The sequence below is a fragment of the Nilaparvata lugens genome, chromosome 12, assembly GCF_014356525.2.
Source record: "Nilaparvata lugens isolate BPH chromosome 12, ASM1435652v1, whole genome shotgun sequence".
NCBI lineage: Eukaryota > Metazoa > Arthropoda > Insecta > Hemiptera > Delphacidae > Nilaparvata > Nilaparvata lugens.
Window position 1 is genome coordinate 8,548,021 of NC_052515.1, and position 13,346 is coordinate 8,561,366.

Genomic DNA, 13,346 nt, shown 5'->3' on the forward strand with positions numbered 1-13,346 from the left:
TGCATAGCATCGTCATAGATTAAACATGGCAAATAAAAGTATTTAGGCTACATTCTAATGGAATTGATAAATGAGTAATAAAATAAATAAACTACTAATTAATTTATCAATGAATGAATGGGCGAAAGTGTAAATAATGAATGGAGAATGATGTAAAGTGAATGCCTTTGCTAAATATGGCGCAATCGTGCAATGCATAATTGCATTTACATTACACTCTTGGTGCATCTATGCACTCGATAATTGCATGTTAAGTGTATGGGGGAATGCATCTCGAATGCAAGCAATGAAGCTAGAGAATTTCGTTCCACCACAATTAAAATGTCTGTTTTAGCACCTCATTGAACATAACTGATAATTAGTTGGCTGGAAATTGGTTCGGTTGCAGTTCTAGGTTGTAGTTACTATTTGAGATTTTTTTTAGTTACTATTTGCACAATTTTCTGGAGAATTGATTGTGTAAACAAACGTCATTCAAGCAGGGACACAGACTCACCTATAAAGCTATACATTTCTCTCGTAAAGTATAAATAAATCAATTTTATAAGTATAAGGTCTTTGATAGAATAATAAAAATAATGCAATGATGTTCAACCACATTCTTTATTCTTTATTGATTGATACAATAAGTACAACATCAGAATCATAAGGAGAGAAAAAATAAGATGACCTTGTGCTATCCCTCTCCCAAATTTAGATAAGGTTCACCTGTACTCTGAAGATGAGACTTGAACAAAATGCCAATGTTGCCAAATCGTGCAGAATTTCTATTCTGTCAATTCCAAATGTCTGGATATATTCAAATTGTCAACTCGGCATCGAATGTGATTTAAAATTGAAAATATCTAATGAAAGGAGCTTACAAGAAATGATTAAAATTTCTCAAAATTTTGGCAATATTGATATTAATCTATTTCATTATCCATAACGAACTGCAAACAATAATCCGTTTTTGAACTACAGTCTTATTTTTGAATATTAGTTAATAAAACTAGTACTCACGCTCCACAGTGATTATTTAATCCGAAAATGGATTTGAATAATCCGAAAGCGCTCCACAGTCAGTACAAGTTTTATTAACTAATATTCAAAAATTAGACAGTAGTGTCATTTAAAATACAGTCGAACTTCTCTATAACGAACCTCCACTTAACGGAATCCTCTACACAACGAATTTTTACCTGGTTCCATGACATTCTAGAGTTTTTGCTGCTTATTTACCTCTATTTAACGAATTTAGGACCTCTCAACAACGAATTTTTTCTCGGGATAATCTACTTCGTTATATAGATGTTCGACTGTAGTTCAAAAACGGAACATTGATATATTGTGCAAGTCTAAATTTGTTTTATTTAGAATATTATATTGGATTATATTTTATATGATAATGATACCCACATGAGCCCTGGACTTGTGCGTGGGTGAGAGAATATAAGTTAATTCTATATTAATATATGTTAAGTTTTCACAGCAAGTACTGTTCAGTGTTCACTAAAATAACTGAATATTCATAAATATTGTCATTACAGCCTTAATTTTACTAAAGAGCATCACAACTAAGTAACTGTCTTCAATTTTTTAGTATCTTTAAAGTAACTATCTTCAATTTTTCACACTCACTTTTCAATTCGAACAACACCTCTGAATAGTACCTTGCTCTCAGCTAATAGAAAAATTCAAATTGAATAGGAATTGACAATCTAATAACATGCTTTCTGTTCATTAGAAAAACGCAACCTATAATCATGTTGTACAATTTATCAAAATAACTTAATTTTCATGAATGAGTGAGTTGACCATTGAAGACTGACAGGTAGAAATTGGGCAATAAAAAATCTTGTTTTAGTCGCTGGTTCTTCTCTCTTCTCTCTACTACTACTACTACTACTACTTTTCTCCTTCTTCTTCTTCTTCTTCTTCTTCTTCTTCTCCTCCTCCTTCTCATCCTTCTCCTCCTCCTCCTCCTCCTCCTCCTCCTCCTCCTCCTCCTCCTCCACCTCCTCCTTCTCTTCTTCTTCTTCCTCCTTCTCCCCCTTCTTGTGTCTTCTTTTTCTGCTTCTTCTTCTCCTCCAGCTTTTTCGTCTCTTTTTTCTCCTTTTCTCCTTCTTTTTCTTCTTCTTCTCCTCCAGATTTTTCCTTCCTTACCTATATCTTTTTCTTCTTCTTCTCCTCCTCCCCCTTCTCATCCTTCTCGTGTCTTCTTCTTCTGCTTCTTCTTCTCCTCCGTGAAGGAGCCTTCTTCTCCGCCTCCTCCTCCTACTCCTCTTCTTCCTCCTTCTCGTGTCTTCTTCTTCTTCTTCTGCTTCTTCTTCTTCTTCTTCTTCTTCTTCTTCTTCATCGTCTTTTCCTTTAAAACATCAAAACCCCTGTTCTAGAATCACATCGTTGACAGACAGTTACCGGTATATGCTTATCGGGCACGAGACATGATTTCAGCGGTTAGAAAAAGACACAAAACCGACATTTCAACCGGTTAAACAAAGAGGGAAAACTGGCAGTGAAATAAATTTATTTTTTTGGCAATAGGCTGACCCTGTTATAGGCTGACGTTTGCGGTTACTGTTAGCGCAGCTTTAAAACCAGATTCTTGTGGTCAGTTCCAGTTGTGATTTCAAAATCATCGTTCATAAATCTTCAGAACAATATTTGGGAGGTACCGGTAGAATATTCTTAATTAATCATAAATTATGAGCATTGTGTAAGTGGAACAGTTTATGAAGGCGAAATGGGGGAATCTTCCTTGTTATCCTTTCCTTCTATTATCCTTTATTTATTCATCACTTTCTCTTTATCTCCTCCACCTTCTTATTGAATTTTTCTTTTTCTTCTCAACCTTCTTCTTGAGTTTTGTATTTTTGCTAACGACATGGTAAAGTGGTGGAGTTGACACTTGGTGTCTAAACTTCACCACACATCAACAAATAAAAAAGCAGTTCAAATATAATCTGCAATATATTATAATTCACAAAGTTATTTGTTATTTTGAGCAACTCATAGACATTTATATCAATGTATCTGAACATCTTCTCTTTTCATTTTTGACTTGTGCAACTTACAAAGACTTTGAGTTGTCTGTCATTCTGTACGTTAAAAACCTACTATTATCCTGTATATTTAGATGTGTTCCAACTTGTCTATTTGTACAAATAAAGGTATTATTATTATTATTATTATTTATCTTCTCTCTTGATTACTTAATTGTCCTCAACGCATTAATTTTTAATAATTATGAAATTATTATAATATAATTTTTTATTTAATCTGTAGCACGTATTTCGCTTAATTTACAATTTTCTAATTATTCTGCTACTTCACATTCAATTTTCCTCACCATATTGGATATTATTTTTCTTCTTTCCTTCTTCTTGAAAATCTACTGTTTTCTTTCATCTCATCCATCCATCGCTTAGTCGTTGTATTCCTCTTTTACTGCATTCTTTCTGCTTCCCAGTTTTTCTACCAACTTATTCCTCTCACTTTTCCAGGTTTCTCTTAACCGCGAAATGTTTTTGTTTACTTACTTGATCTCATTCAATTCAGTTATTCCTTTGATTTATCAATCTCTATTACACATGTTATTTCAATTTGTATCATCTAACATTGGTTTCTTTACCTTCTTTTGTCATGTATCAAGCCTTCTTACCATTGTAAAATGTTAAGACTTATATACTTGCATATAAGATGTTTCTTACTTTATTAGTTCAATTTTTTGATTCATTAATTTTGAACCCTCACTTTTCTCTGTTTTTCCTCCATTGCCATTTTTTAGTGTACTCCTTCATCACATTTTCTCATTCTATCTCATATTTCCTCTTTTTTCTTTTCCACTATCTCCTCTACCTTATTACCACCACCTCCTCTTCCCTGTTCTCATTCTCCTTCTCCTCATTCTATTTTTCTTCATCCTGCTACTCCTCCAACTCCTCCCCCTTCTTTTTTCCTCCTTCTTCTCCACCTCCTCCTCATCCTCTATACTCTCCTCCTTTTTCTCCTCCTTCTCCTTCCCTCCTCCTCCTTCTCCTCCTCCTCTTCTGTCACCTCCTCCACCTCCACCTTATCCACCTCTTCTTCCTCCTCCTCCTCCTCCACCTTTCCTCCACCTCCACCTCATCCTTCTCCTCCTCTTCTTCCTCCTCCTCCTCCTCCTCTTCCACCTCCTCCTCCCCATATTCATCCTCTTCCACAACTGAAGCAATAGCAGACCAGCATAGCGAACAGCTTGGCAAGTGAAGGCCCTAAAACAGCAAACTGGAATTTGACAAATAAATATTACCGAATTGACACACATTTTAAATGTTCACGATGTTCAGACCACAGGTCACACTATATGTAATAGGATTGGTCACCACATATATTATATATATATACCTATATTTTTACCTGCACAAGTATTTACATAGTATCCATTTAGTATACCATCTCAAAACTATATCTATACACATTATGTACCTGTAAATAACTTATATCCTTGTTGTTTATTCAGTCTTAATACAGCATAAAATCAAATCCAAACTTATTAGTTTCGTGTTATATCGAAACATAACTAGTTTTACTAGTAGTAGGCTATCAGATATTATACTATACGTTATAATGACAGTATTTGATCAATTTTGGTTTTGCTATCCTAGTATATCATTCGACAAAGCCGGTGGTACTATCCTTTTCTAGGTCCACAACGATGCCAATTATGTTTTTGACAGTGTAGAAATATAATTAATTAATGCAGAGAGTCGGCATCGCTATTCTTCTATCTTCATCTACTGTCATTATAACGTGGGCCTCACTATAGTTGAAGATATTGATGTTCATGATCTTACATAGGAGATGCAGAAAGAAGAGAAGAGTAGAAGGAGATTATCGAGGAGGAAGCAAAGTGAGAGAAGAATGAGAAAGATAGGTTGATACAAAGGAATTTTGAGAAGAAGACGATAAAAGAGCAAATGAAGATAAATGAAAAATATGGTGATTATCCAGGAGAAAAATAAGCGAAGTGAGAGAAATATAAGAAAAATAATGTGGAGAAGACCGGAGAAAGGTACGGGAATGGAGGTGATGATGGAGGATTGAGAAATAGTGAATTAGTTGATAGGAAAGAGGAAGGAGCAGAGGAGATGATAAAAAAGATGAAGAGAGCATAAAATAGAATAATTATTGTGCAAGGAAAAATGTACAGAGAATATTGTACATAGAAGTAAAAAAATGTACAAAGAATATTGTACATAGAAGAATATTGTAACAAGAGAAGATTGATGATGGAGTCTAAAAGGAAAGAATATTTCAAACCTGGAAGATGGGAAGGATAATTGAGGGAAGAAGAAAAGGAAAAAGAGAATGTAACAGAGAAAAATGATGAAGAAGAAATAGGTGATTGAGAAGAAAAACATATATTTATTATGATGAAGAACTAGGAGAGTGCGAGCAAAATATAAAGTAGACGAAAAAATACTGACAAGATTCACAAAAAATAAAAAGGAGATAGAAGAATAAAAGTGGACTACAGGAGGAGAAAAAGCAGGTTACAGGAGAAGAAGCGAGATTTAGTTGAACAAACAAGAAAAGATGGAAAGAGGAAGCAAATGAAAGCAGGAAACAAATAAAAGGAGAAGAACAGGAATAGGCAGGAATTGGCAACGTGAATGAGGAATGAGGAGTAGAGGTAGACGATGAAGAAGAGAGAGAAAAAGGAGTAGAAGGAAAGTTAGGATAGAAAGGAAAAGAAGGAATAAGAAGAAAGAAGAATTAGAAAAAGGAGAAGAATAATGACAAAAACAAGATTAATAAGAAGAAGAATTAGAAAAGGACGATAGAAAAGAAGAAGAACCAGTATCATTCGAATCCAGTACGGTAACCCTAACACATAAGGTCATAAGGTCAATTGGTACATATAGGTGTTAACCTACAATATAAACAGCACGCTTTACAGCATACGACGTTTATCAAGAAGCACGTCATATTTAGAGACAGCACGAAATTAATAACTAGCCGCACAAATAGGGTAAATAGTCCACTACTGGAAACAGTATGAATTTGAGCGTGAAAATTCCACACATTTCCTTGTTATGAAATTGAAATTCATGGTAGTTCAAATATAGACAGACTTCTGAGATAACTTGAGTTCAAATCTTGAATTCTCAATATTGAGTATCTCAAATTCACTTTGGATGAAAAGCGATTTGACTGCATTCCAAAGTGTACGTGTACGGTACCTACTCTTTGAAGGCGTGAGATTACTCGTTATTGCAATCATTGAACTATGAATAAATGAATAGTAAACCAACTATTATATTTAAATGAGTTTATAATAGAGAAAGTCCAAAACATTTTTCTGAGGATGATACTATAGAGAAGTGATAGCATTTATGAGAATATAATATTGGGGCACCGAGCTTCGCTCGTTATTTATTTATTGATAAACAGAACACAGTTCTTTAAAATGATTGGGGAAGGACTAACAGGCACAGCCCAAAACTGTTTCCTCCCCGAATTTTGCTTTATACACTATAAATAGTCCAAAACGTAGGTCATGTTCCACACACTCGAGTTCACGTGTAATTTTCAGTCCAAACAATTGAAAACAGAAAAGTTCTAGTTTAGATTGTTTACAAATATCAAAATTGAATAACAATATATAAAAAAAATTTGTAGTTCCCAAAAAAACTAAAACTACAACATCAATTACACAAAATATTGGATAAAATTACAATATTACATACAATAGCTAGTTACAAAAAATTATGTTATTGTGTCCTCTACTTGTTTAGTTTTTTCTGTGTGGAAATTGACCTACTCCACTATGGCGTACCATGTTCTAGAGTAGGTATCTATAATAATATTGACTAATCACTTAAAACTGTAAAATAATTATTAACTTTGAAAATTATGATGTACTCTAATTTAGAATGATATACCATGTCATGCCAACAAATCAGACTATTTTGATCAAGTCGATCAAAATTTCTAGATAATATTTCTCGTGAGATAAGGTGATTGATTCAACATAATATTAAACATAACATAATTTATGTTTCTCTCCCACACAGGCACTCGCATCATCTGTTATCGACAGACGACAAAATTATTATCTATTTTTCCAAGGATGAATAATTATTATCCTTTTCATGTCCTTCAGCGAGTTTTCCCAGGGATGAGACCTAGTGCAATCGAATTTTTATATCATAAACCTACTATGTTCCAAATTTCGTGAATATCGCTAGAGCTGTTTTCGAGATCCGTTTGACATAAATAAGCATATAAATATATATAAATACAGAAATTGCTCGCTTCATATAATATGATTCTATAGTATAGGGCGTTTATGTTTCAAATTCACTGTTAACTCAATTGTAGTTATTTTCCTGAAGCTTTGTGACGCTAGTAGTCTCTCATACTGTGCTTTTTTTACACTCCCACCGCCCAAAACCGTAATAATAGATAGTAGTCGACAGTAATCGGCTTGAGTTAACGAAAAATTGGCTTGAAATTTGGATCATAAATGAGCTATACCATGGGATATGCTATCTTCAATCTATGATGATAATACCTATAGAACCTAGCCCTAGGTTTGTGCGTGGATAATGGGAGGATGTTGATGAAAGATATATTTTTTTTGCAGAGGATGATACCCACGTGAGCTTCAGGCTTGTGCGTGAGTGAAGTAAGTGATAATGATGAGAGATGAGTAAAGCTACAGCTTCAGGTGAGTTCCCAATCACCGAAAGCGATTTTTAAGTTCATAGAATTGTATTTGGAGGTGTTCGACTCCCAAATATCGATTTGAAGTTCGGGTTTGTTGACTCTGAACTATCATTTTGTTTTTATTACAAGAGTTTTGTAGATGACATAAATGAGTACATAATTGGACTTCAATTTATTCATTTTCATTATCTTCTGATTCAGAATTTGAATAGATTGGTCATCTATTTTGTATGTTCTATTCATGTTATAGCTCGTTTTCATCATAAATAAATCTACTTGAGATTACTATTCATACAGAAGACACTTATTCATTCATCATGGTATATCCAGTATTGTAGTATAGGAATGTAAATTTGAGACCAATCTACTGCAGCTGTTTATTGTTGAGTTGTATAAATCTTGTTTTTATTGTGCTGTGTTGTTTTGTGGTGACTGATTTATATGTCAAATTACGTTGGTCTATCCAGACTAATTGAGCTATTCTATTATATCATTTATAAAATAATTATAGTACCGTTTTTTGGAATTAATGGAATAATAGATTAAAAATACAATCATAACTATACTAGTATATCATATTTATTTTTTCTCCCTCCATATTTCATTTCCAATCTTTACAATCAAATTAAGATCACTTAGAATGCATTCATGAAGTTTGATTTACTCAATAACAGACTTTTTATAAGATCTGAATTAATCTCTGCCACTGAAATTTTTGGAGAGCATTACATAACCATCATTACTGTCTGGTCACTGCACGCTTGTAACAGACTTGTCAATGCAATTGGTTCACATTATTTGGTCAATAATTCTATCCTCATTAAAAAGACACTCGTCGACTCTTATCATTATTCATATACTGTGGAATACTTTCGATTATATGGAGAAAAAAGAGAGTGTGAAAATACATTCATTGAATGGGAACGAGAGAGACATGAGTAGGTAGACTATATTTAACCAACTGCTGGACTCCTACATTATTGAGAACAACGAGGAAAGGAATGGGACATTGAAAAAAAGGAAAAAACTACGTTAAAGAAGTGAAAGGACAGAATGAAGAAGAAGTAGAAGAAATTGAAGTTCAAGAATGTCACATTCGAAGCGCTGTTATTAGCCAATCTGGACCACGGTAACTCAATTTGAAACTCATTTTATTTCAGTTAGAATCAATATTATCCTATTCTTTATGTCAGCCAATTCCAAATCCAATTATTTCTATGCCTATAATAATCTATATCTTAATCAATAATATTGATAACTACAGACGACGTTTTCGACTCATGAGTAAATATAATTTATCATTGACCGGCCTAGTCGGTGGATACTTAGTTATAGTATTCGAAAATATGGTAGATATAGCTATAGTTTGGAGTAGATTGGTCTTATGTGTTGATAGATACCTTTGATTTATTAGTCAGTGCTATTGAGTAATCATTCAGTTTGGAATAGGTTTGTCTTAAATAGAAGGAGATGAATAAGGAGATGAAGAGAAAAGAAGATGAAAAAGAAAAATATATATTCAAGTTTCAAGAGCAAGTTTTGGGATGAACCCTGTCATCCCTGTGAGTTATCTGTCGAAAATTGATATTATTATTATCACTTAATGTTTTTTTCTATTTCTATGTTTTTTTTTCTTATAAAAATAATGTAAAACTTGACTCCTCTAGTCAAACCCTCTAGAAGGTTTTGGAGAATTTATATTTCGTCTGGTGTATAATTTTTGAAATTTTCAACTGGAAAGGAATTCTCTTATCATGTGTCATTCTTGCTTTGTTTATTATTCTTCATTGTTTGTTTGTAAGATTTTTTTTAAGAGTATTTTTCATTTTCGTTTGTTTTATTTTCTGTAATAAACTCCCTTCTTCTGGTGGTACCAGGACAAAGGGAAAAGGAAAATGAAAGGAAAGGATTATGGTGTCTCCATATTAATTGTCTTGAAATGAGATCTTGAGTGATGAAATTGATCAGACTTCACCCAAAGTAGATTCAATTGATCAAAAGTAAATTATGACTCAATTACAAAATAAATATTCATATGACTATATTTTGGAAAATATTAGTGAAGTGAGTAGTAAAACAGCAGAGTCAAAACACAATTAATTTAAAAGCTTCCAATAAATATGAAAATTATTATTATGAACTTGTGTGGATATTAAAGAGAACCTAAATTTCTGACTCATGTTCATAAATCATAAATAGTGAAGTATCAAGTTAATTGAGTCAATGGTACTCCCAATTTCCGTATGCTATTTCAGGCTTTATTGCCCTTCACACAGAGCCCACCGATATTTGTTCAAAGTTCAAATAATGGACTAGGTACAGTGTCATGCCATTGTATACCATATAGATGCATGTGTCACATACAAGGTCATACTATTTTCTTTAACAAACAAATTGAACCTCAACTTAATAGGCATTCTAAAATCATATTATTCACTTTAACGATGTACAAGTTGTAAAAGTGGAAGAAGATGATGAAGAAGAAGATTGGGATTGAGAGGGAGAAGAGGATGATGGAGAAGGAGAAGAGGATGAAGAAGGAGAAGAAGATGTAGAAGGGGAAGAAAATGTAGAAGGAGAAGAGGACGATGGAGAAGAAGAAGAGGATGAAGAAGGAGAAGAAGATGTAGAAGGGGAAGAAAATGTAGAAGGAGAAGAGGATGATGGAGAAGGAGAAGAGGATGAAGAAGGAGAAGAAGATGTAGAAGGGGAAGAAAATGTAGAAGGAGAAGAAGATGGAGAAGGAGAAGAAGATTGATGAGGAGAAGAAGGCGGAGAAAAAGATGTAGAAGGAGAAGAAAATGTAGAAGGAGAAGAAGATGGAGGAGGAGAAGAAGATGAAGAAGGAGAAGAAGATGGAGAAGGAGAAGAAGATTGATGAGGAGAAGAAAGTGGAGAAAAAGATTCATGAGGAGTAGAAGATGGAAAAGGAGAAGAAGATGGAGAAGGTAAAGAAGATTGATAAGGAGAAAAAGATGGAGAAGGAGGAGAAGATAGAGAAGGAGAAGAAGATGGAGAAGGAGAAGGAGATGGAAAAGGAGAAGAAGATGGAGAAGGAGAAGAATAAGAAGAAGAAGAAGAAGAGGAAGAAGAAGGAGAAGAAGAAGAAGAAGAAGAAGAGAAGAAATAATGTTGAAATTTGACATATTGTCAACATTTATTGAGTGGGTAGCTGTATCCTCCGTTTTACATAACATATTGTACGAATATGGTTCTCAAGGTTCTCCAGGAACTAATATAGTACAAAATAAGACTTTGAAATTGGGTAATTCAATTTGGCCCAGCTTCAAAAACGTTTTCAGATTCTCAATCACTCAACTCAAATTGTTACAACCAATCTTCTGAAGCTGTGTACACTATACAGATTGTGACCACGAACACACGCCTTTACACTCAAGCTTTAGACTAAGAAATTACTTTTAAATCTAACACCTATGAAAATAATACCTACACTAATATAACACATTTCGAAAATTATTTCTACAGACTTTTTCTCAGTTACTGTACATTATTTCGAGAATTTCTTAGTACCGGTAACAGAATCGTTCTTGTATTGGTTCTTACTTGGGTTTTCTCTGATCATTGCACTCTTACTCGCTAAAATTAGTTTGGGAGTATTTTTTCACAATTTTTCCAGTTGTACACCAGAATAATGTAAATTGAATTTACATAAGTATGGAATATCCCAATACTTTGTTTTGAAGGCGGAAAAACTCAAATAAAAATGTTTAGGGTGTGGTACACCCCAGTGTTATATTTAAAGATAAAAAATAAAATTGTAGAAATTCAGTATCGTAATTTGATACTCTATTACGATAGGTGAATGTAGATTGAAAGTTAGTGAACAATGATTTATTTATTTTCATTTCTCAGACCTCAAGTTTGAAGGCTGCTCATATTATTTATAGTGCATTGACAAAGAAATTTGAACAGGAAAATGCCAAAATTGTAACCCGAGATTTTGTGGTTCGACATTGACCGTTGAACATTTTTTACTATTTTCTCAACTAAGGTTTAATATTTGTTATTAGGTCTTGTGGCTTTATTACTCTTTCAGGTCTCAGGTGCTTTATTCCTCTCCGATCTCAATTTTGGTAGAGAGTTAGTGGGGAGGATATTTTTAATATTCTTTCCAAAGAATAGACATTGATATGTCCAAAGCTCTGCCAATTCATGTAGATGCATAACAATATAATTAGCTATAGTTATTATATTACAAATTGCCTTTTCATATTATAATATATACAGTTCAATAATCATTTTCTTAGTCTATATTAGGTAAATTCATCTATAATTTTGCTGTATTGTAAGCTATTGTATATAAGTGTATAAGCCAGTATACATTTTAATCTACATAAATAAAGTACTCAATCAATCAATCAATCAATCAATCAATCAATCAATCAATCAATCAATCAATCAATCAATCAATCAATCAATCAATCAATCCCCTTCCATTATTTAACTATTTATTCATTCACTGCACAACTTCTATGTCTTTCCATTCTGGTTCCTTCAATTATTGATATTTCTTCATTCTTCAAACTTTGAACTTCACATTGATCTTATATCTTATCAATCTATATTGCACATTTTTATATGATTTGCGACTCTGTTAATGAATTTATTAAATAATTAGAATTGAACTAGTAATTTTTATATCCTTCCTGACTTCCCACAGTTTCTCAGTTTATCATTTATTGAATCTTTGCTGTCCACTATTTACGTAGGCTACTGTTTACGTACTCTTTTCTCCGAGCTCACGCATCGTATTTCTTTCCGTACCTTTTTGCAAAAAGACGGTACCCCAACCAAATCCCTTCACATTCAGAATGCATATCTCTTTCATCCTTTCTTCTCGTATATGTATTGCATTTTTCATCTCTTTCACTCTTACTTTTCATCTTGACTTTTCCCCTTTTTCATCCAACAATTTTAGGCAATTTTCATTGTCGGTGACTCTCTGATTGCTTTAATGGATTACTTGACCTTGAAAACGTACAATGACATTGACTCTAATCGTCTCACATGTAAACCTGCATGTATATCCCCACACGAAATGTCAATATCGTGATCCATTATTCTAATGCTTTAAAATTGGTCACTCCAACGAAATTAAAGTAGCCTAGGATCCCATTTACAAAGTCTATTTCCATGCTCTCGAAATCATTTCTTCATGCTGTATTTGGTGAGAGAAACAATGTTTGGTAACAAGAAATTGATGTTTTAAAACTATTGAGTACCGTAGTTTATTATTTCTGATAGTAGGCTATATCAGAGAACACAAATTTCGCATTTGCATCTCAGCTCTTAAAATAGGAATTAACAATCCATTCACTATAAAATATTTCAATAATATTCTTTATTTGTTGATGGAGTTCATTTTTTTTAAAATGTCTTCACCTTTTTATTTAAAACACTTATCAGAGGAACATTTGTATTCATAAGATTTTATTTAGTTATTTTACTTGTAATTATTTTAAAAGCATTCAAACCTGGTATGATATTACGTGTTTTATCAAATTGATAAGGGAAGTAGGACTAAAGTGGTCTTACCAAATTGTAGATCTCGAAATTCTACATCCGGATGTGGAATTATCTCATTTCTTGAAAAAAGTGTACTCAAGTGCTAGTGTCAAATTACCAAGGAA